General features: G+C 37.9%; 1 protein-coding gene across 10 annotated transcripts in view; it reads left to right on the top strand.

The window, feature by feature from the left end:
* Nucleotides 1-1,491: 1,491 nt before the first annotated feature.
* lilli (lilliputian) overlaps nt 1,492-21,047 on the top strand; it is a 166,553-nt gene continuing 146,997 nt past the window's right edge. For 3 of the 10 annotated variants that reach the window (XM_067764022.1, XM_067764030.1, XM_067764021.1), the window contains exon 1: nt 1,493-2,160. The gene's annotated coding sequence lies outside the window, so the exon portion shown is untranslated. The other 7 variants (XM_067764028.1, XM_067764026.1, XM_067764029.1 and 4 more) reach the window with 6 other exon arrangements.

Here is a 21,047-nt window from a genome sequence, read left to right as displayed (position 1 = left end):
GCGTGATATCTCTGCATAGACGTCAAAATTACAAAGTGATTGGATCACCTGATTTGTAATTGACTATCGCTCTCTCTTTCTATCACCAGCTGAAGATAGGCGCCACCATATTGAACACCCTGTCAAAACGCTAAAAAGTAGCCATATTGAACATCCTGTCAGACAGTTGACAGATAAGATATCACACTTAGTTTCATTCACAATGGTGCATGGTTCCATAAGAATACATGCAAAGAATATTTTGCCGGTATGTGCCGCGTCGCTTAGTGTGCACGGACTTTTAAATGAACATTGCATGCTACTGATTACTCAAAACTTATCAACACTTAACTTGACTTAGAAGTCTGTTGAATTTTGATCTTCTATTGATTATGATGCCAGATTGTATGCGCTAAGTGGAGAATAGATAGATAATTAATTGAGGATCGCACTGCGACCATTGGTCTATTGTGCCCTCAACTGCTTCACAGCACCTCATCCAAGCCGACTTCTCTGATGAACCCTAGCAGTTCATCTGGCTTGAGGGATTTGATGTGAGAATGCTCTGGCCATGGTAAGTGGAGTATAATCGTGGCTAAGTTGCCAAGTTTACGCCAAGTCAAGTCTATGCTAAGTATCAATATTGGGCCCTTTTTAACCATAAAGCCATAACTGATAAAACAGCTGATCGAACCTACCTTTTGGAAATCAATGTAATCGATTAATGGTGCCATACCATAATGCTACCCTGCAAAAATTGTTGGATTACGTGTTCCATTTACTTCATGTTGGAGTACTCTAACAATACTCCTTTGCAATGCGTTTACGGACCACCATCAGCCGATCATTGCTCGTTTTTTAACGACAGTGATCACGTCACGATATTGCATGCAAATAACTAATAATAAAATTTCACTTTGGCTACTCTGATAAAATGCAACAGCGCACTGGTTTTATGTATGCATACTATAGTAAAGAGAAATATTAGTTTCTTTATTCATGCAAATGCTAAATAACATAAGATAATTCGTAGTATAAAATATAAAAGTTGTATTGCCCCTCTTCATTTACTTGCATTTTAAATTAAATTCACTCCGATAATTCTTTCCGACACAATTCCTCTTTAGTACTTTGGCATATGATCCTCTGTGGGTGCTCCATGGAGTACTACAGTGAAAGTACTTTGGAAAGTACTCTCACGTATGTACTCTATGGAATATTCACAAACAAAGCGAGAGTGGGATCACCTACTCCTCTCCTAGGACATCGCAATGTTAATTGGAGCACATTTTTTGTATGAATACAGTTTAGATTTGGAGCAGTCCTATACTCCCAAAGGATTATTCCTTCCATTATTTATCGAGTACTCGCGTTTTTTGAAGGGTAACTCGATTACATTGATTTCCATAAGGTAGGTGTGATCGGCTCTTTTATCTGGTTATAAGTCACCATTAATTCGCCCTTAAGTGATGTACCACGACTATCGTCAATCTTACGATCTACCACAATAACGAGTTATGGTACGAATGGCAATACAAAAGCGAAGTACAAAAAATAGAAAATGGCGAACTTTGCTCTTCATTTTCAGAATTTGACATAAATTTTCTGTTGGAGCTGAAGTAAAAAATTGCCAAATTGATAGCAAAAATGCAAAAGAATTGTCCAGCTACATTATTAATAATAAAAAAGTGAAATTTACTAATACGGTGTTTTGGAGCTTAAAAATAAGTGCTGTCTGGTGAATATGTGTAGCCAAGGACTACAAAAGAGCAGCACCAGACAATTGTCCACAGTCTGAAGTATTTTCAGTACTCTAATGTATATTGTATGCTCCAAACGTAACTTTTAGATGTAAAAGGTGAGAACCTTAGACGTAATAGGGCCGTATTAATTTTTTGCAATATATTCATAATTAACAAAATCCTTTTGGGTGATATCAGTGTGTGCGTCATATGTAAAGAGAAAAATTAACCAACAACAATAAATAGGCTATGTGCCAAAGCATCCAAGTACTTTATTTTGTCAATTTCGTAAGTCCATTAGCTGAAGCATTGGGTGCCTGTGTGTCTGAATAAATTAGGTGGTTAAAATATAAAATTTTCGTTGTCAAAAAATCAAAGCAATAGCATTCAAATCGCTTGACTAGAGGATAGAGTGGATTTAATTGGCCGAAATGCGAATGTAAGTATGGATTTTCCTATATTCATTACGTTACGATGTTTATCGGTGGTTCTTTGTTCCTTACTATATTCTTGTGTCACATTTTCTAGTATTGTAGCTAAATTGTGCCAAATTGGAATTATGTTAGTTTATAAATCTATTTTTCCTTGGTAAAGAAAGAACTACATCAATTAGAGCTATGTTGCCAGATGTCAATGAAATTGACGTTTACAAATTTTTACGGATTTGCTTAACAAAGAAAAGCGTAAAAATTGTCATGGCGTATGTGGAATGTAAAAATCGATAAATCCAAAGCAACATTCGCATTGATTCGCATATAGATTAACTACAGGGGTCTACTGCAGGCAAAGAGTTTTTACGAATTAAGAGCCGTCAATCACTGCTTTGGCAAGTTACGTGATGTTCTCTCATTTGATGTTTTCTGGTTTTGTTTTTGTGAGACATGTTTAAAAAAAATGCTTTCTATAAAAATTTGTGGCGTATTTGTGTTTAGGTAAAAGTCTAGTTGATGGGTCGACTGCTAAGACGTTACCATCGTTTGACATCAGTATTAATAATTCGAAGGCGGAAAATAAAAATTTTAATTCGTTCAAAAGGTAAAAAAAATCCCGCGGGTACCTCCGAAACCGGGGGTGGTATCCATAGTATTTTTGCGCAGAACGCCTTTCTGCTTTGGCGGCCTTTGGCCGCGCTTATAAAAAATGGTAATAGTCTAGTTGAGGGGTCGACTGCTAATACGCTACCAAAAATATCGAGTGTGGTGTCAAAAGGCGCGTATTAATCTCGAGAACAATAATCCGAAGGCGGAAAAGAAAAATTTTATCCCTGTCCGGAGATATTTTCAGTTGAAGTTGGCGATTTCCATGTGGTTGTTGTTGTGTTCATACCCACAAAAAAAAATTGTGCATCACCGTGGCGGTAGCCACGGTTATACCACACACCCGGACTTGGCATAGCGTAGCCCAGGGTTATTTTTTATAAGCGCGGCCGAAGGCCGCCAACGCAGAAAGGTGTTCTGCGCAAAAATACTATGGATCCGACCCCCGGTTTCGGTGGTACCCGTGGGTCTTTTTTTTCGGTTTTTCGTTAATATCTTTTGAACGCGTTAAAATTTTTATTTTCCGCCATCGGATTATTAATACTGATGTCAAGACGCGTCGTTTGACACCTCTCTCGATATTTTTGGTAGCGTATTAGCAGTCGAACCCTCAACTAGACTATTACCTAAAAAATTACCCTGGTTGGGTCCAACACCGGTTTGGACACCAAAACTATATCCGCACAAAACACTTATGTTCATAATTTTTTTAGTGGGTACAACAACATTACAACAACCACATGAAAATCGCCAACTCCAACTGCAAATATCTCAGGACAGAGAAAATTTTCTTTTCCGACTTCGGATTATGGTTCTCGAGATTAATACGCGAGATTTTTTTCCCTCGATATTTTTTGACGCGTATTAGGTCATGCTGTCGTACTGTCGACTTACCAAAGGTTATTTTACATTCTAGAGCTTTATGTACGCAGATGGTGTAAAACTTTATGACACATATCTGCCTTCAAACTAGTTCTGTTTTAATCAGGTTCAGGCCGATCTTGACTCATTTCAAAGCTGGTGTACTGCAAATTTACTTTTTTTGATTTGCTCTAAATGTAAGCAAATGACTTTTCACCATGTGAAACCGGTCCTGACATCTTATATATTTAACGGCAACCCTTTGGAGCGGATATCCGTTGTAACTTATCTAGGTGTTATTTTTGATCCGAAATTAAGTTTTACCATACATATTTCAACCACTATAAACAAAGCAACGAGTGTATTAGGTTTTATCAAACGTTGGTCTAAAGAGTTTGATGACCCTTATTTCACAAAGATCCTTTATACCTCGCCGGTACGTCCTATTCATGTGTTTGGTCTCCAAACTATCAAATCGATATAGATCGGATTGAGTCGGTACAGAGACAGTTTTTAATTTTTGCATTACGAGATCTGAACTGGGAATCAAGTACTCATCTTCCACCATACAGGAATAGGCTTCTTCTAATTAATTTGCCGTCTCTAGAGAATCGTAGAGTATTACTCGGCGTTACGTTCATTCACAAGCTCATCATTGGCGTGATTGACTCCCCTGACCTAATCAGTCAACTAAATTTTGCTGTTCCTGCTAGGTCCTGCGGACATTTTGTGCCTTTTCATTTACCTCTACACCGGCAAAATTTTGCTAGAAATAGTCCCCTGCGCCATTGGTGCTCGCGGTACAATGATTTGTATAACTGCATTGGCTTTGAATGTTCGTTTGCCGCTTTACATACTGCTATACTCTTATGTTTAGCCTGATATATTAATTTTATTTTTTCTTATACAATGTGATGTCAAATTTTTATAACATACTAATTTTCTATGTACATCTTTTAAACTTTTTTAATTTTAAGGATGGTTCTGTATTTACATATATATCTGTCTATTACAATAATTAGTCGACCGCTTTGTGTTTGCGTCGACTTTAAATACATAAATAAATAAAATAAATAAATAAATATGCATAAATTATTAAAAAAAAAATTATTATTAAAGAATTACCAATTAATTAATTAATTCTCTTTCCAACCATCGGAATTACGCAAAGTGGCTACAACGCATAAATATTTAGGATGCAGTTAAAAAAAAAAAACTAACCAAAACTTCCTTGAGAAAACATTCGGCATGAATTAGTTTCTTTGTTGATGCGAAAGTATCGAGTGACGGCTCTTAACGAATAAAAACTCTTTGCTGCAGGGTTAAAAATGTTGGGGACTCGGTTTTGTCTTAGTATAATTATAATATTTTCACAAATACGTCTGGACAATAATTCTAGCTAAAAAGCGCATTTCTGATGCCTTCCATTTTTACACTTTTTTTTAAAGAAGTATGCGTTAATTATTAACAAACAAAATTTGTACAACATGTAAGAAAAATTAGCACTAATTAAATCGGTAATTATAAACACATTTCACTGATGCTAATTTTTTTCATAAACAAAGCACCATCTCTAAGATGTCTTATCTAAGTGGAAGCACGAAATAAAAGAGGAACGTATAAATTTGACATCCAATAATCTAGTTTCTAGGGATGTGTTATATGCAAAAAAAAAAAAAAAAAAAAATTTAAAAGGAGCACGACCTAAATTGGAAGAGAAGCTCAGTTATTTTTTTTTTTCTTAACAACTGAAACACTAAAAAAAGAAAGTTCATTGGATCATTGGAAAACCCTCCCTATAAGATACAAATTTTTTCTATATTACATAATATATCCGATTCTGGAGCTGTTTTAAGTAAAGTTCTTTCGATCCTTTTAAAACCCTCCTAATAAGATAAAGTATTTTCTATATGTTTTTCATAATATTTCTGAATCTGGAGCGCAAATGGAAGATGCTTATAGCTGAAGCAGTAAAATACTATACAACCTTCCTAATAAATCGATCGCAAACGGATATTCAGGTGTCAGACGCTTACTACTAATGTGATATAGTCTGTTCTAAATAGGGGTGGATTGGAAATTAAATCTTTCCTGGAATTTCATTTAGCTGGAACTCAGTCTTTAAATTTGCTGTGTTATCATAGACACTTATTCCGATATCATTGGAAAAATTTGATGTAAAAGTGAATATGTTCCACCGAAATAGTAGGAAACAGCCGTAATAATAAATAAAAGAATTTTGTGAATATAATTTTACATTCCTGCAGACTGCGTATAATTTTCCATTGTCAAAGGGTAGAGTACAGCCACCAATAAAATAAAAAGTCAGATATTTCGTAATTAAAGAAATGTATGTACGACTGTTCTGAAAAGAAAGTGCACACTCTGTTTTGCGACGATCTTGCACTTATTTCCTTCAATTTTCTTCTAACAAAAACAAGTATATTTTATCTAGTTAATGATTAAAAAAGGTAGCAAAAACTGTATTTCCTAACTTTCACAGTTTTATTTTCACCAGCTTGGATTCACTGTTGGACACACTTCGAGAAATATAATATTTGCTGTTCGTTTTTTAAAATTTTTTATCGATATTGAAAGCTCAAGCTTACCCGGACATGTTGTGCATGTCATTAACCGAGTACTGTTTCATTCGGTGCAATTCTGGGAAGATTGGCAGATTCTCCTCCTTTTTAGTTAACAGTTTAATCGAATTTACTTTAGATCCGGATGTAGATCTGATTAAATGAGTTTGGTTTCTACCCATTGGGCCAAAATAAAGCCGACATAATGTGCTTCAGTAGAAAATTTTGAATATAGTGCTCTAATACGACAATTACATATTTTTCTTAAGCCTCTAGTTTACCATAAAGGCAGCATTTATCCAATCTTTGTTATTCAAATTGGCGACACTGGAAGGTATTAAATCCGCCTTAATTTGTCCACTGAGTAAAGGCCCAAACACAGTCGACTTGTGTCGGGTTGGTCCTTACGTTGCGTCAACAGCTGCTATTAAGACAAAGTTTACATATATATTTTCACACTTCACTCATAATTGTTTATTAAACAATTAAATTTCCCATACAATTTTTTCGGTTCGATAAACGGTAATTATGAACCAGGTTTGGAGATGTCGCTTTTTTCATAGAAAAATACCATCTCTATAATTTAATCTGCAATTAGAATCACGAAATAAAAAAATAACGTGAAAATTTTCTGGCGTTGTCAACTAGTTCTTGAAACTTCTCGCCATTGACGAAAAGTCTTCAAATTTCCATCGCCATTCAGTTCAATTTGAAATATAATTTTATATTCCTCTTGAAAATTGTTTATTTTTTCATAATGAGAAAAATCAAAACGTGACTTTGGGTCGGCTATACATTAAGGGACCAATTGGTTTTATTCGTAAACCAAAGGGGTTTGAACTTTGAAATTTTGCACATAGCTTCTCAGGGAGTTCCCCAACGTGAATCAGTGAGTAATTTTTAATTGTTATTAACAATTTACTAGTGTTTAGTTGTTAAAGCTACCATGGTATAACTATCACTTTTTATCTACATACGAACACTTTCACAAGAATACATAAGTACACTTTATAATGTTTACAAAACCACAACCAACTATTTCCATTTGTTTAAATTTACGTATTATTGTAAAATTTAATAATTTATTTGTTTACTTTCCGCGAGCACAAGCATTTTATCTAATTCACTGCTTGCTTGGTGTTACCAGATTATTTAAATTGTTCCAACGAATGAACAAATTTTAAATAATACCAACGAGGAAAATGGACCTTTTTAATTCAACTCCATTTATTTATTTTACGAAAAACACGCTTTAAAGGAAGAGTGTTCTACTCAGAAATAGTGTGGTTCGCTAAGCCGATGTTGGACCGCCTAGGGGTTATTTTTTATAAGCGCGGCCGAAGGCCGCCTACGCGGAAAGGTGTTCTACTCAGAAATACTGTGGTTCGCGAAGCCGGTGTTGGACCGGATAAGGGTTATTTTTTATAAGGCAGCCGAAGGCCGCCTACGCGGAAAGGTGTTCTACTCAGAAATACTGTGGTTGGCAAAGCCGGTGTTAGACCGGCTAAGGGTTATATTTTATAAGCGAGGCCGAAGGCCGCCTACGCGGAAAGGTGTTCTACTCAGAAATACTGCGTTTCGCGAAGCCGGTGTTGGACCGGCTAAGGGTTATTTTTTATAAGCGCGGCCGAAGACCGCCTACGTGGAAAGGTGTTCTACTCAGAAATACTGTGGCTCGCGAACACTAGCTCGACCGGCTAAGGGTTATTTTTTATAAGTTTTTTATTAATACATATTTTGAAGTCTGGTAGCACCATTTTTGCTCAATTCACTGCGTTTTTTGCGTTTATTTGGTAACTTAAATATTAAATTGTAATCAAACTAAAAGCCTCCGGCGGGTGGGGGTGTTGTTTTTAGAAAGTGGGAGTCGCCCCCATACCTCCCACCACCTCCAACGCCTCCCCCTGGACCCATAATGTATAGTCTACCCGTGACTTTTTCTTCTGCGTTCATTGTGGCAGGGAAACTTTCAATATGCCTTATTTTAAATTGACGACAGCGCCAAAACGACTCAATGGTCGAATTTGTTTGGGCCTTAAAATGTTTCTGATTGGCACGCATTCAGAGCAGAAAAGGTTTATATTTAAATTTTCCGTGTGTGCCATTATGTCTGAATATGTTCCACATCGCTAAAGTTATCGAGTAATGGCAACAAAAAAAGAGGTAAGAAAATATAAAAAATGAAAGAGACTGATAGAATGTGTGGCCAGACGATGAAGGCAATTCCTTATGGTGCAAAAAAAGATGCAAATATTTTCTTAAAGCGAGCGAACACAAACGGAAGGAGAATAAAGATAAATGAAGGTGAAGGAAAAGTCAAAAGGTAAATTTCCGATAAACTTTAGACGTGTGAAGTAGTTGCTGATCTTTTGTCTGGCTATATTTTATTGAACTAAATGGCAAGATACATATATTAATTACCAAAAAAATCGTTAAAACGAAAAACATGTGCGAAAATGTAAAGAAATATAATTTTATAAATGTAAAAAGTTGCAATGAAAAAGAAAATTCGTTTGCAATGGCCTAGTGATGAAGTGAAAATGTTACAAACACAACCTCATAAAAATATATATATGTATATGTAATATAAGAAAGAATAAGATCAAAAAGAAAAAAGTGCCAAAAGGGATAAGCAAAAAAATTAAATGGTGGACAAAGTAAAAAATAGAGTTTGCATTTGTATGTGTGTGTGCAGAAGAATGGCAGACATTAATATTTGCAAAATAAAAAAGATTACAAATAATGAAAAGCAGTTGAAAATTTCTCTCTTTCATGTTTAACCAACGTAATAATGTACGTATCAAATTAAGAAAACAGTTATTTGATGCGAGTTAAAACTATTTCGTAGGTATTTAATTATTATGCACATAGATAATTGCTGGTGTGCGACAAACATCTATACATATATGTATATATATATATATACATTTATGCATATGGTAGAATTGTACGCTCCGTCATTTGTCTGATTAAAAAGCATAAACAAATTTGGGGTTTCAATTATTTTGCATTACATTTTATACCCAGATGGGGATGGTTTTCACTAATAGATACAAGACATACCATACATATGCGTGAAGAGACAGAATCAAATAGAAGATGGGCGCATGTCTCGAGCCAAAAGGTGTTCTTTGGGGGCGTCTGAGACGATTTGGGTTAATTCTATACGACAAAATGACATAGCAGTACGCGTCCAAAAATATCGAGAGAGGTGTCAAAATACGCTTATCGACCTCGACAACAATAATTCGAAGGCAGAAAAGAAAAATTGTATCTCTGTCTGGAGATATTTGCAGTTGAAGTTAGAGATTTTCATGTGGTTGTTCTAATGTTGTGGTACCCACAAAAAAATGTATGAACATAAGTGTTTTGCGCGGGTATAGTTTTGGTCTCCAAACCGGTGTTGGACCCGGTAAAAGTCTAGTTGAGGGGTCGACTGCCTAATACACTACCCAAAATATCGAGAGAGGTTATACCACGCGTCTTGACATCAGTATTAATAATCCGAAGGCGGAAAAGGTAATTCTTTACTTTAGCTCACAACTGCTAAAACGACCAAAAATATCGGGAGAGGTGTCAAAAGACGTGTTTTGATCCCAGAACCACGAATACGAAAGCGGAAACTCAAATATATTTCCAAAAAACCGAAAAATTGCCCCGGAGCGCTCCGAAACCGTGGGTGGGATCCATAGTATTATTTTGGCCTTCGGCCGCTCTTAATAAAAATTACCCTGGGTGGGCCCAACGCATATATGTAATACTTCTATATCACTACTACTTCACTGTGCAGCCTGTCAAACATTACAGTACAGTTATACAACGAGAGGAGACAAAATATCAAGGCTGTCGTTAAATTTTTGTAAAAAAGGGGCATAAATATATGTATATTTCAACAAGCCGTCTTGTTCTATCAATATTGTACATTATGCTATTTCGTTCTCCAAATGAAAAAGCTTTTGTTTTCCATTAGTATTGTAACGAATTTACTTGCAAATCCTCTTATTTGCAACCCTCTGCTAAGTTCGAATCACTAAACTGTTGAATAAATAACTCCAATATTGAATAATGGAAAAATTGCCTTTATTAAAGTACTTCACAATAACACTTATACTTTGCAACTAGCTTGCTTAACAACCAAACTGATTGATAGCTCAAATGAAAACTCTTCTATTGCCCGCCAGATTGCGTGCTTAATCAATAACTGCTTGATAGCTCAAATCAAACTGAACTCCAGCGCCTCTACATTTGCTGCCTTTTATGCTCTCTGATTTCAACGTTCGCATCTTCTAGGCGCTTCCATTTCCAGAATTTACTAGTTGTCCATGAGCTCTCAAATTTCTCAGCTGTAACTACAATTGTACGATTTTATAGCTTCTCTCATTGCATACTTTCAGGAGTATCTCAGATATTATGCATGTAGTTGTGCCTTGCTTTTCAGCTGCGTGTACCGTGTACCTACATATGTGTATACATAATGATTGATTCGTTTATGTAGATACAAGTGACTGTCTGCTTTATTGTTGTTGTGACTTCATTTACTTAGCATCAGACTAGGGATGTGAGTATCACTTAGTGTCACTCATAATCGTCACACTGCCCTCCACCTAAGTCTGATCGTCCCGATCAGACAAATCTCCCGATCTAAACGCCGCTAGCATCTCCAAATGTACCAATCTTCTACTCCGTGGTTTCCCAATGGTTTGTATGCGGTAGATGGTATCACCGATCTTCTTCACAACCTTGTACGGGCCTTCCCAACTGCACCGAAATTTGGCTGGAACACCTTTCGGTGAGGGTTGTTTAACAGTACCAATTCTTCCTACAAGAAACCTTCCGAATTAAAGTTCTTGTCATGCCAGTGTTTGATCTGACTACTCATTACCCTGGGCCGGTACCTCGCACTCTGTTGTTTGGCCAATGAAGAACTACGTTGCAGAGCTTGATCTTGACGGATTTACTTTGCATCATCAGTATCGTCTTGACGTTTCACAACAGTAGTGCGCGCTGGCTCGAAACCACCCTTGCATCCTTTCTGGAAAATTCGTTGCTTCGGTTTTGTGCGTCCATTAGGTTTTGTCAATGCCAGTGTTTCTCTCGCAGGTACTTTTGATTTTGCTTTATTTGGCCCATTCGATATATTAACCTTTGCCTTTGACTTCCGTGGTTTTTGTCGAGTCTTCTCCACCAGTACTCGATTACTACTGAATCCTTTCTGCAAACTGAAGTTAAGTGGTATATCCTGGTTCTTAAAACGCATCACCCTTTTCTGCATATCGATCTTGATGTCATGGTCAAACAAGAAGTCCACTCCCAATATGACTTCATCAACGATCTCCGCCACAACGAATTTGTGTATAACTGTGACCTTCCCAATCAAGACTTCACATACCACTCCTCCCTGGACTTGGTTATACTCGCCAGTGACCGTACGCAACCCTACTCCAGGTAACGGTTTTATTCTCCTGTTGACCAAGTCAGATCGGATCAAGGAATGAGATGCGCCCGTATCTACAGTCAGTACACGTTCTTTGCCATCCACATTTCCTTTGGCGGTAAGACTGCTCGATTTTCTACCAATTTGCGACACAGAAATCACAGGACATTCAATAGCTGGGGCAAGTTTTCGTTCTTTACTTCTGACACGCTCTTGCTCATCTCCTCTAGCTTTGCGTTTACGGCCACCCACATTGTTGGAACTATTAGGACGAAGATCGCAATGACGTGCAATGTGACCGGGCTTCCCGCATTTGAAGCATTTGATAACTCTTCCACTCCGCTTTTGCGATCCTTTCAGCACCTCCAATATTGCGTCTACCCACTCTGGCCTTTCTACTTCCACACGGCTTGCTTTGAAAACTGGCTTACACAGAAGCGACGCTGTTTCCTGAATCAGAGCTTGTGACACCGTTTCTGCGAATGTTGGCTTTGGGTCTGAGTATGTAGCTCGCTTTATTTCGACGTCCCATATGCCATTTATAAAGCTCTGAATCTTTAACCCTTCAGTGTATTCCACGGGTGCGTCCGCATTCGCTAAATGTGCCAGCCTTTCAACATCCGACGCAAACTCTTGCAATGTTTCACCAGGCCTCTGAAAGCGGTTCAGTAACTCCATTTGGTATATCTGTCTCCTATGCTCAGTTCCGTATCGTCTCTCGACAGCGGTCATCAATGCTTCATAGTTGTTACGCTCTCCTTCGGGAATCGTCTGTAGGATTTCGGCTGCTGGCCCTTTCAATGCCACGAACGCTGTTATACGGTTCTCCTGCGATTCTAGTTGTTTTTCCATCTTGGATGTTATGCGGTCCTCCTGGGATTCCATATATGTCTTCTGTTCTTCCAGTTGTGATGTCATGTTGGTGGATATTTGTGATGACATTTCGGACATTTGTGCCGATATTGCAACCAATATCATGTTCAAGTCTGTGTTCGCCATTGTCTGCGGTGTTTCATATTTCTCCTCCAATTTTGTTGTCTCATCGCCATCAAGATGAAAGATATACTTTTCCACGTCAATTCCTTCTAATTCCATTGCCTCTCGTAGTCGTGCCTGAAGTTCGAGTTTAATGCCGGTTGTATTTAATCCACGGCTCTCCAACTCCTTCAGTTGCTGGATCTTCAATTCACTGAGCTTTGCCATGTCCTTGTTGTCCTCTGGAATTTATTCAACAATTCCTCTTCTGACACCAATTGTAACGAATTTACTTGCGAATCCTCTTATTCATCGCTGGGCAACGTATTAATGGGCCTTATTTCCTCCGGTTTTTCCGTCCCTTTGACTTTTTCAACTGAACCCAGAGACCTGGGCATCCAAACAGACATCTGACACCGCCTAGGGGCTTAAGGAGTCATCTCCGTAAGCATTTTGAGGAAATACGGCACCTGAGAACCCAGCCGTATGGAGCAAAAAAATACAAGCAAGTCCTTGGTGAACTCCACAAACAGGCGTCGGACCTTTATGCCGGGAATTGCCCGGTGAATCCAATACTCAAAGAAAAGTACCCAAACTTGTGGAAGAGGAACGCATACTCCCCAGGGAAACGGGTGTCAGTCACTCTTGCTCAACTTCGTTCTGGATACTCTAACAGGTTAAACTCTTACCTATCCAGAATCAACCCCGACATACAAAATGTATGCCCCGCTTGTAATGTGTCCCCACATGACACCAACCATCTCTTTAATTGTAATGTGGAACCAACGCCTCTAACACCCCTTTCATTATGGTCCACCCCTGTTGAAACAGCAAGTTTCCTTGGACTCCCGTTAGGGGATATTGATGACAATTTGTGATCGGTCGCGACTGTTAGGTGGGGCGAAGCACTGCTACAACAACAACAACAACAACCATATAATTAATTATATTTTTATAAAAAATTACTATAATCATTCTACAAAAGAATATATTGCGAACGTTCATCAGTGTATTTTATTTTGTTAATCGTGTTAAAGTCGTTGGCAGATAGAACTTAATAAGTTAAGCCATATGAATACGTCAAAGTTAAAGAAATGAATGGCAAAGTTGACATACTAATAATGCCTTAGCCATAACCATGTTTTTATTTAACCATATCTATTGCCTTCAATTATTGGTGCAAGGCACCTAAAAACGTGATAAGTTCGAAAACAAAAGAAAATGCAAAAAATTGCACTTTTAATAACCCACAAACGTATCCAAAACAAAAGATAAAATATACAAAATGTCAATTAATTCACCAACTAAAATATTTATACATACATATTTACAAACATAGTTATGTAGGTTACCGATATGGCGAAAAACCAAGAACCAATTGGTTGACTATTATCTGGTTACGGCTAGGGCGTTATATTTCATTTATTTATTGACAAGATATTAGTACAATAAGATCTAGGATCTTTTATAGTACAACCAATAAAAATAATAAAATAAGTCGAACTATGTCAAACTTAATAAAATCTTTGAAGAGATTTACAAGGTATAATCGAAACAGCTGTCGCCTTGTCCGTCCTGATGTCACGTTGTTTAAATTTTTCCCAAATTATTAAATAAATTAATAAACTCAAATTTATAAATAAAAATTTAATAGGAAAATTGTATTTAAAACTAGCATCTATAGTTAATATATAAATAAATAAATTATTACACTTTGAGAATAACACAGTGGGAAAGCTCGTTCACATTGACTAGTAATTTTAGATAGCAGATATACATATTTACGTTAACTGAAATAAGTATAAATAATATTGTTAAAATTGCTTTCATTAAGACTACTTCGAATAGGTGCTGGAATAGAGTTCCATGTACGAACAGCATTGACAAAGAATAGCCGGGCCGAAGTTAAAACCTCTCTGAAGTTGGCAAGACAACTTTTACGTGGAAAAAAATTACCTATTGGGAAAATTGCCGTGAATTTGCCGTAATTTAGCCGTGAAACAAAAAAATTTGCCGTGGCCATATTTTAGAAAATACAGGGTGGCACGCTAACTTCACGTGAAGTTAGCGTGCCACCCTCAGAAAACCACCTTAGAGGCCAGCTAGGAAGATAATTCTTGCACACGAATTTGCCGTAAATTTGCCGTAGATAAGTGGCATATTATATAATTTCGAAAAAAAAAAAATTTAACTTTTTTTTATGGTGCACCGCCAACTTCACGTGAAGTTAGCGTGCCACTTTTCGAAAACCACCTGAGACACCAGTTAGGAAAATAATTCTTGCACGTGAATTTGCCGTAAATTTGCCGTGAATTATCCGTGAAACAAAAAAATTTGCCGCGGCCATGTTTTAGAAAATACAGGGTGGCACGCCAACTTCACGTGAAGTTGGCGTGCCACCCTCAGAAAACCACCTTAGAGGCCAGCTAGGAAAATAATTCTTGCACACGAATTTGCCGTAAATTTGCCGTAGATAAGTGGCATATTTTATAAATTCGAAAAAAGAAATTTCAAATTTTTTTTATAGTGCACCGCCAACTTCACGTGAAGTTAGCGTGCCACCCTCAAAAAACCATCTTAGTGGCCAGATAGGAAAATAATTCTTGCACACAAATTTGCCGTAAATTTGCCGTAGATAAATGGCATATTTCATAAATTCGAAAAAAAAAATTTCAAATTTTTTTTATGGTGCACCGCCAACTTCACGTGAAGTTAGCGTGCCACCCTCAGAAAACCGCCTTAGAGGCCAGCTAGGAAAATAATTCTTGCACACGAATTTGCCGTAAATTTGCCGTAGATAAGTGGCATATTTTATAAATTCGAAAAAAGAAATTTCAAATTTTTTTTATAGTGCACCGCCAACTTCACGTGAAGTTAGCGTGCCACCCTCAGAAAACCATCTTAGTGGCCAGCTAGGAAAATAATTCTTGCACACAAATTTGCCGTAAATTTGCCGTAGATAAATGGCATATTTCATAAATTCGAAAAAAAAAATTTCAAATTTTTTTTATGGTGCACCGCCAACTTCACCCTCAGAAAACCGCCTTAGAGGCAGCTAGGAAAATAATTCTTGCACTCGAATTTGCCGTAAATTTGCCGTAGATAAGTTGCATATTTTATAAATTCGAAAAAAAAAAATTTCAAATTTTTTTTATGGTGCACCGCCAACTTCACGTGAAGTTAGCGTGCCACCCTCAGAAAATCGCCTTAGAGGCCAGCTAGGAAAATAATTCTTGCACACGAATTTGCCGTAAATTTGCCGTAGATAAGTGGCATATTTTATAAATTCGAAAAAAGAAATTTCAAATTTTTTTTATAGTGCACCGCCAACTTCACGTGAAGTTAGCGTGCCACCCTCAAAAAACCATCTTAGAGGACAGCTAGGAAAATAATTCTTGCACACAAATTTGCCGTAGATAAATGGCATATTTCATAAATTCGAAAAAAAAAATTTCAAATTTTTTTTATGGTGCACCGCCAACTTCACGTGAAGTTAGCGTGCCACCCTCAGAAAACCGCCTTAGAGGCCAGCTAGGAAAATAATTCTTGCACACGAATTTGCCGTAAATTTGCCGTAGATAAGTGGCATATTTTATAAATTCGAAAAAAGAAATTTCAAATTTTTTTTATAGTGCACCGCCAACTTCACGTGAAGTTAGCGTGCCACCCTCAGAAAACATCTTAGTGGCCAGCTAGGAAAATAATTCTTGCACACTTTTTTTTTGGAATTATCAAAAAGCTGTAACTAAATTTAGAACCTATTTTATTTTGACTATGCGCCTATATATTTTTATAAAATATGCCACTTACCATACGGTGCACCATACAAAAATTTGAATTTTCTTTTCCGAATTTATAAAATATTCCACTTATCTACGGCAAATTTACGGCAAATTCGTGTGCAAGAATTATTTTCCTAGCTGGCCACTAAGATGGTTTTCTGAGGGTGGCACGATAACTTCACGTGAAGTTGGCGGTGCACTATAAAAAAAATTTGAAATTTCTTTTTTCGAATTTATAAAATATGCCACTTATCTACGGCAAATTTACGACAAATTCGTGTGCAAGAATTATTTTCCTAGCTAGCCTCTAAGGCGATTTTCTGAGGGTGGCACGCTAACTTCACGTGAAGTTGGCGGTGCACCATAAAAAAAATTTGAAATTTCTTTTTTCGAATTTATAAAATATGCCGCTTATCTACTGCAAATTTACGGCAAATTCGTGTGCAAGAATTATTTTCTTAGCTGGCCTCTAAGGTGGTTTTCTGAGGGTGGCACGCTAGCTTCACGTGAAGTTGGCGGTGCACTATAAAAAAAATTTGAAATTTCTTTTTTCGAATTTATAAAATATGCCGCTTATCTACTGCAAATTTACGGCAAATTCGTGTGCAAGAATTATTTTCTTAGCTGGCCTCTAAGGTGGTTTTCTGAGGGTGGCACGCTAACTTCACGTGAAGTTGGCGGTGCACCATAAAAAAAATTTGAAATTTCTTTTTTCGAATTTATAAAATATGCCGCTTATCTACGGCAAATTTACGGCAAATTCGTGTGCAAGAATTATTTTCTTAGCTGGCCTCTAAGGTGGTTTTCTGAGGGTGGCACGCTAACTTCACGTGAAGTTGGCGGTGCACTATAAAAAAAATTTGAAATTTCTTTTTTCGAATTTATAAAATATGCCACTTATCTACGGCAAATTTACGGCAAATTCGTGTGCAAGAATTATTTTCCTAGCTGGCCTCTAAGGCGATTTTCTGAGGGTGGCACGCTAACTTCACGTGAAGTTGGCGGTGTACTATAAAAAAAATTTGAAATTTCTTTTTTCGAATTTATAAAATATGCCACTTATCTACGGCAAATTTACGGCAAATTCGTGTGCAAGAATTATTTTCCTAGCTGGCTCTAAGGTGGTTTTCTGAGGGTGGCACGCTAACTTCACGTGAAGTTGGCGTGCCACCCTGCATTTTCTAAAACATGGCCGCGGCAAATTTTTTTGTTTCACGGATAATTCACGGAAAATTTACGGCAAATTCACGTGCAAGAATTATTTTCCTAACTGGTGTCTAAGGTGGTTTTCGAAAAGTGGCACGCTAACTTCACGTGAAGTTGGCGGTGCACCATAAAAAAAAGTTAATTTTTTTTTCGAAATTATATAATATGCCACTTATCTACGGCAAATTTACGGCAAATTCGTGTGCAAGAATTATCTTCCTAGCTGGCCTCTAAGGTGGTTTTCTGAGGGTGGCACGCTAACTTCACGTGAAGTTAGCGTGCCACCCTGTATTTTCTAAAATATGGCCACGGCAAATTTTTTTGTTTCACGGCTAAATTACGGCAAATTCACTGCAATTTTCCCAATATGTAATTTTTTTCCACGTAAAAGTTGTCTTGCCAACTTCAGAGAGGTGAAGTTAAATAGTTATAAGGTGCCACTATTAAATCGTTGATTCGGGCAGATCTGGGGAAAACTAACTTATCATATAAGTAGTTTGGCTCTTTATAACTAATAGGTCGATAGAGAAAAATGCATTTTCTGGCTTTCAGGTAATTAGAAATTTCACAGCCCAACAAACGCGATCTCCAACCAGATATGTGGTCAAACTTACATAATCCGAACACATAACGGGTGACATGGTTGAATGCTACATCAATTTTGTGTGCAGACTGGGAACTCAACTTGCTTTACACTAGCTCAGAGTAGCAAATTATCGGCATAATTAATTGTATGGCAAGCTTTCTCCTAATGTTAGCGGTGGTAAAGGTTGCAGACATGCTCAGGTTCCTCAGAACATTATACACCTTACTAACAATATCTATTCGCTGTTTAGCTATAGGCAGCACATACGATTTATCACTATTTAGGCATAGTTCATTTTTCATCGCCCATTCAGAAATTGATGTTAGGTCCCTATTCAACCTCGAGCATATATCACCTGTGTCCTCATGATTACCGGATAGATATAGCTGTATATCGTCAGCATAAGCATGCATGTGTACATGCTGGCATACATAGAAAATATCGTTAATAAAAATACTGAATAGTAGCGGCCCCAAAATAGATCTTTGCGGTACCCCAGTGAGTAACGGTTTTAGACTATCGTAGGATCCCCTAATGTCATCTAAAATTTTTAATCTAGCCGTGGAACAACTGTGCCTATCTCTGAAGCCTGACTGATATGGGGACAAGAGGGCAAACTTTTTAATATGGTCAAGCATTTGTTCGGACAGCAATATCTCGAAAACCTTAGAGAGAGCAGGTAAGATGCTTATTGGCCGAAAATCACTGAAACAACATGCAGACTTAGTTTTGGCGATGGGTCGAACCGTGGCAGTGATACTGTGATTCAGGATATGGGTGAGGGTTGGCAAAATGTAAGGTGCAATCAATTTCACTTAATTGGTATGTTGTCCTCACCAATTGCATTCCATTTTATATTGTAAATGCATCTAGCCACATCACATTCCGACACAGTTTTAAACTCAAAGATTCGACACAGGCGCGACAGAGGAAGTATAGTTGGGGGTACTAGTACTAACACAAGACGGAAGAAATGCATTATTTAGGAAGTCGGGGCAGAGGGAACAATCAGAACTGTCACTTACATGCACACGAAGATTTTTTAAATTACGCCACAAAACATGATTCGGCAATGATGTGTACAACATTTTACTAAAATACTTACACTTCTCTCGCTTTATAATAGCAGTGGTCTCGTTCCGGACAAGCTTGTATTCACGCCAATTGGTTTAATTGCGGTTCCTTTTCCAAATTTATTACGCTTGATGATCATTCCTCGAACTGATCTGTTGAAACAAGGGCAAGATGGTTTACCCTGATAGGCACGTACCGGAACATGAGCCGTATAGAGATATTCCAGGATACCGTTCAAAAATCTTAATTTTTCATGTACCGAGCTCAGACCACAACAAACCGACCAGTTAATTTGAGCAATGTCATTTAATAGATTATTTACGTTCAGCATTCGGTAATCTGGGAAAAAGGATGGACTAGAAACTATATCATTGTCATTAAACTTAATATCAAACGAACAGAAAATTAGGTCATCGTCCGAGAGAAACGACATTTGATCAAACTTTAGAAGAATTGACACATCAGACACAATGACATAATCGAGAAGATTAGGACAGCAATTTTGTCCGAACCTTGTGGGAACAGACATGTTAACTACACCAAGACCAACACCGGAAACATCGTCTAACAGGCGGCTGCTATATACTTACTTACTTACTTAATTGGCGCTTAACCGTCTAAACGGTTATGGCCGTCCAACAAGGCGCGCCAGTCGCTCCTTCGCTCCGCCAACCGGCGCCAATTGGTCACACCAAGGGAGTTTAAATCGTTTTCCACCTGGTCCTTCCAACGGAGTGGGGGCCGCCCTCTACCTCTGCTTCCATAGGCGGGTTCCGATAGAAACACTTTCCTGGCCGGAGCATCATCTTTCATTCGCATAACATGGCCTAGCCAGCGCAGCCGCTGCGTTTTAATTCGCTGGACTATGTTGATGTCTGCGTATAGCTCGTACAGCTCATCATTAAATCTTCTTCGGTACTCGCCATCGCCAACGCGTAGAGGTCCATAAATCTTTCGAAGAACTTTTCTCTCGAACACTCCCAAAGCCGCTTCATCTGCTGTTGTCATGGTCCATGCTTCTGCCCCATATAGCAGGACGGGTACGATAAGTGACTTGTAGAGTATGATTTTCGTTCGCCGAGAGAGGACTTTACTTTTCAATTGCCTACCTAGTCCAAAGTAGCATTTATTGGCAAGATTGATTCTTCGCTGGATTTCAGTGCTGATGTTGTTGCTAATGTTGATGCTGGTTCCCAAATAAACGAAGTCTTTTACTATTTCGAAATTATGGCTGCCAACAGTAGCGTGGTTGCCAAGGCGCATATGCGCTGACTCTTTGCTCGATGACAGCAGGTACTTCGTTTTGTCCTCATTCACCATCAAACCCATCTTTACCGCTTCTTTTTCCAGCTTGGAGTAAGCAGAACTAACAGCGCGGGTGTTTAGGCCGATGATATCAATGTCATCAGCATATGCCAGTAATTGCACGCTTTTATAGTATATTGTTCCAGTGCGGTTAAGTTCTGCAGCTAGTATAATTTTCTCCAGCATCAAATTAAAGAAATCGCACGATAGGGGGTCACCCTGTCTGAAACCTCGTTTAGTTTCGAACGGCTCGGAGAGGTCCTTCCCAATTCTGACTGAGCTGATGGTGTTGCTCAACGTCATTTTGCACAGCCGTATAAGTTTTGCGGGGAAACCAAATTCAGACATAGCGGCATATAGGCAGCTCCTTTTCGTGCTGTCGAAGGCGGCTTTAAAATCGACGAAGAGGTGATGTGTGTCGATTCTCTTTTCACGGGTTTTTTCCAAGATTTGGCGCATTGTGAAAATCTGGTCGATGGTAGAT

The sequence above is a fragment of the Eurosta solidaginis genome, chromosome 2 (genome assembly GCF_040869045.1).
Source record: "Eurosta solidaginis isolate ZX-2024a chromosome 2, ASM4086904v1, whole genome shotgun sequence".
Classification (NCBI taxonomy): Eukaryota; Metazoa; Arthropoda; class Insecta; order Diptera; family Tephritidae; genus Eurosta; species Eurosta solidaginis.
Note: the sequence above shows the minus strand (reverse complement) of the source record. Positions and strands in the feature narration are given on the sequence as shown.